The following is a 5146-nucleotide window of genomic DNA, read 5'->3' as shown; positions in this document are numbered from 1 at the left end:
TCGAACCTCGAGAATATTTCTGAGGCTTCCAATTAAGTATGGCTGAAATTTTATTCGGTCGACTCGAATACCCGATGCAGATACCACATGACCCAATAAGCTAACCTCTCTTAACCGTAACTCACACTTGTTGAACTTAGCATATAATTGCTTGTCCCGTAAAATTTGCAAGACTAACCGCAGTGTTCAAAGATGTTCGGTCTCATTTCTTGAATAGACCAAGATGTCATCAATGAACACGACTACTTAATCGATCCAAATATGGTCTAAAGATCCGATTCATTAAATCCATAAATACCGCAGGGCATTAGTGAGCCCAAACGGCATCACTAGGAACTCATAGTGACCATATCTCGCTCAAGGCGCCTTGGGCACGTCTCAATCTCGGATTCGCAATTGATAGTAGCCCGATCTCAAATCTATTTTCGAGAACACCGAGGCTCCTTCAGTTGATCGAACAAGTCATCAATACGTGGCAACGGATATTTGTTCTTTATCGTCGCTTTGTTGTCGACGATAGTCGATGCACAATCGCATGGTTCCATCCTTCTTCTTCACGAACAACACCGCGCACCCAAGGCGAAAAACTCGGGTGAGCAAAACCTCTATCCACCAATTCTTGCAACCGAGCTTTCAACTCCTTTAATTCGTTGGTGCCATACGATACGGAGCTATCGAAATTGAGTGGTACCAGCACCAATTCGATGCCAAATTCTATTTCCCGAACAGTGGTAAACCCGCAATTCTTGGGAAAACATCCGGTATTCACAAACCACGGGCACAGATTCGGGTTTCTTCTCGATTCCTTGTCATCGAAAGCACGACGCAAGGTACGCTTCGCACCCTTTTCTTACATATTTCTGGGCCAACATCGCTGATATTACAGCTGGCAACCCTTTTAAGTCCGTGGACTCAACCCGAATTATTTCATTATTCGCGCACCTCAAATCGATAGTCTTGCTCTTGCAATTTACAACCGCATCGTGCATGGTCAACCAATCCAAACCAAGAATAACATCGAACTCATCGAACGGCAAAAGCATCAAGTCCGCGGAAAACAAGAACCTCGAACACTAGGGACTTTTCTTGCACACTTTGTTAACAAGCACGTAATGACCCAAGGGGTTTGACACCCGAATTACAAACTCAGTAGACTCAATGGGCAAAGTCTTACTGGATGCTAAGGTTTCACATATATATGAATGAGTAGAACCAGGGTCAATCAAAGCAATTACATTTGTATTGAAAAGAGTGAAAGTACCGGTAATAACATCTGGAGAGGCAAAGATCCTCGGCGTGCGCGTATGGCATAAGTCCTAGCAGAGCACGAGCCTCGGATCCGATGGTAGCATCTCTAGATCCTCTCGACCGCCAATCGACATTGCCCATATTTCTAGGTGGTCTACCTCGGCGATGGTAGCACCCGGTTTGCACTCGACTTGCATTCTGCTCATGCATCCTCGGGCAATCCTTCATAAAGTGGTCGGCCGATCCACACTTATAGCAGGAGCGATCACGAAACCAACAGCTCCCGAATGCCATTTGCCACAATGTGGACACTCCGCCTCTCTCGGCGATCATTTCCGCCACCGGCGATCGAGGTGACTCGTGTGGTCACAGGGGTCGATCGCGTCCTCGTCTAGAAAAGCCCAAACGCCTCTAGACCGGCTCGCATCATCTCGAAATCTCTTCGATGCTTGTTGAAGAGACTTTCCGAGGACCTCTTCGAATTCTCCAATCCCCACATCAGCTTTTTGTCTCTCCTTTCTAAGCTCTTCTACTTTACAAGCTCGCTCAACAAGTACTACGAACTCTCGTATCTCGAGAATGCCAACAAACATCCTTATATCATCCTTCAGCCCATCCTCGGCGTTTGCACATAATAGCTTGGACGAAATGCATTCTCGCAGCATCGGCTAAGCCTCACAAACTTTCGTTCAGAGTCGGTAACGGACATAGAACCTTGCTTAAGATCAAGGAACTCCTCCGCTTTTGGTCGATGAATCTCGATCGATATACTTTTTCGAACTCGGTTAGAAAGAATTCCCAAGTCACTTGCTCTCTAGGCACCACAAGTCGAGTACTCCACCAATAGTAGGCGGACTCGCGTAGCAAGGAGATGGTACACTTTAAGCACTCATCGGGTGTACAGGATAGCTCATCAAGCACCGGATAGTGTTATCTAACCATAATTCACTCGCTTCGGCATCATCATCATCCGTAGCCTTAAATTCAGTGGCCCCATGTTTTCAATCCTATCGATTGGGGCTTACCCGACCTTATTGGGTCGATCCACCGGAGGTATTGTAGGTGCGGGGTTGCATTAAATCGGGAATGGAGGTGGTGGAACAGTAGTGTTGGTTCGAATGTATTGATTAAACCATTCGTTCATCACACTATAAAAGGCTTGCCTAGCCTCATCATTAGGATTACGGCCATAGGTTGAGAGTCCGCCGCGCTGTCCCTTGCGCGGAGCAGGCGCCACACTCTCCACATCATCAGCTATCGCTTCGGTTGGGATCGGGATCCATTGCTATAAACAAACATGAAGTCAAATTGTCGAATTCATCACACTATCGATTCATCATTTAATGGCATGTATAGCTAGACCCCAAACACATCACGGTAGTCCTAGAATCGACTAAACCGTGGCTCTGATACCAATAAAATTGTAACACCCCAAACCCGAGACCATCGCCGTGTCGGACCCGAGGGTTAACAAACCAAGTTCACATGTTTTTGCCCACCAATTTGACATTTCCAGTCAGGCTGGAAAACTGCGTCACTGTCGCCTTAAAATCATATCTCGAGTTTCAAAACTCGGAAACTGGTTTCGTAAATTTTCCTGAATTTAGACTCATATATACATCCATGGATTTATTTCTAGGATTTTGGTCGGGCCAATTGGTACAGTTTATTAGTTAAAGTTACCCCTGTTACAGGGATCGACTGCTCTGACCTTCGCGCGGTATAACTTGAATATCTCTCTGCACAGGGCTTTAATGCTGGTGTCGTTTGTTTCTAATGAAACTAGACTCAAAATGGAATCTGTACATATAAGGTATATCTCCTAATTCTTTTGGATAATTTATAGTGAATTTTTAAAGTTGCGACAGGGAACCCAGAAACCATTCTGGCCCTGTCTCACAATAGCTTTAATATCTCTTAACCTGTAACTCCTATGACCGTTTCGTTTCTTCCATATGAAAATAGACTCATCAAGGTTCATTTACATAGCTTATTTACTATCTAATTCCATTCCTATGAATTTTGGTGATTTTTCACATTCATGCCACTGCAGCTGGCAGCATCTGTTTTAAGATAGGACTTACCTATTTGGTGGTCTCCATGATTCAACTAGCCTTACCATACATAGGTTCATGTATGATCATTTTAACCATGCCAATGGCTGATCATATGACCAACATTCCCATTTCAAGCCATAGCCACATCATGACACAAAATATATACATACAACCCACAATTAGTCTAAGTTCATGCTTCCTTTTCGAGCCATTTTCGCACGGCCGTACATACTTACATTACAACATATTTAACAAACAAGGGGTAGTCCTATACATGCCATCTCAAGTTCAACCAAAAATTTATACCAAAATGGAGGCTTGATAGTGTGGATGACTTCGACTTCAACGATCCCAAATCCGATTGCCTCGAGCGAAATCTAGAAAACTAAGAGCCAAAGCAACGGGTAAGCATTTTTATGCTTAGTAAGTCTCAAGGAATATAATGAACTATAATTTACAGCAATACATTCACATAGCCAAATGCATCATTTCATTAATACACATTCTTACTTCATACTTCATCATTATATAAGTTCGCAAAGCATCAATCAATTCAATAACTGAAATTCATTAGTCGATTGAGCGAATGTTGCTCAAACACGCCGACTTTCCAATGCACATATAACGTACCTTATCCTTTGGGCTGTCCGAGTGTACTAATTAAATTCATTTCAGCAACCAACACTCACCTCCAGCCCAAGATTCTTCGAATATAACCGGATATAATCACGTGCACAAATGCCTTCGGTCTTAGCCCGGATAGAATAACTCGCATACGAATGCCTTGGCCTTAGCCCGATATAGCCACTAGCACAATTGCCTTCAGGTCTTAACCGGATATAATTTCCAGCATAATTGTCTTCGGCTTAGCCCGGATATCATTCAATTTCTCATGCACACATACATCAATAATCATTGGACATACATATTTCATTTTCGTTACTAAGGCTCAAACACAATTAATATCATTAGCATATTCGCCGGACTTAGCCCGGTGGAATTCAATTACTCATACACACATAATCAATAATCATACACATCCATATTTCATCTCACATAATTCAAGTAAGGTCACTTCTTGAGGACTTACCTCGGATGTTGTCGAACGGCTTTTTCGGCTATTCGATCACCTTTTCCTTCCCTTGTCCAATTGTGGCCCTCTTAGCTCTTGAGCTAATTCAAACAAATTCAATTTATTAAAACCTCATTGTGCTTGCTTATGGCGAATATGACAAGGATTTTAAATGGTCATATGGCCACTCTTTAGCTTGAATACACAATGGTCATGCACATTTTATACTACATCAAGCAATTCAATACAATTTATTTGAGCATCAAGGAAATGCTAAGGCCTTCAATAGGCTACCCAAGGCCGAATATTCATGTACATGTTGAGGTCAATTTTGCACTTAATACCTCACAAAAACAGCATGCAATCTACTAATTGATGCTTTGCACATTGTGGCCCAAAACTTATAATATAGCATCAAGCACTTATATGTGTGCTAGGCAATTGTGCTTGCAATTTCACAAGCATTCTTCCACATTTTCTTCTTTAAATCAATATATTCATCACTTAGTTCATAACCAAACATAATGTGCAATCATATATATGCATATATGAGCATGGCCGAATTTTCAAGGTGTCCATAGCCATCCAAAACACAAACTTTTAACTAACATGCAAGAAGCATGAATCATGCTCAAGAATGCATCATGGCCAAGTATGACAATCATGCTCCTTTTCAACTTTAATCATGATAAAACAAAGAGAAAACTCAAAATCTTACTCATGAGTAGAAAATCCATCATTGCATGCATCATCATCAAGCTTCACACTT

The sequence above is a fragment of the Gossypium arboreum genome, chromosome 4 (genome assembly GCF_025698485.1).
Source record: "Gossypium arboreum isolate Shixiya-1 chromosome 4, ASM2569848v2, whole genome shotgun sequence".
NCBI classification, from domain to species: Eukaryota; Viridiplantae; Streptophyta; class Magnoliopsida; order Malvales; family Malvaceae; genus Gossypium; species Gossypium arboreum.
Note: the sequence above shows the minus strand (reverse complement) of the source record.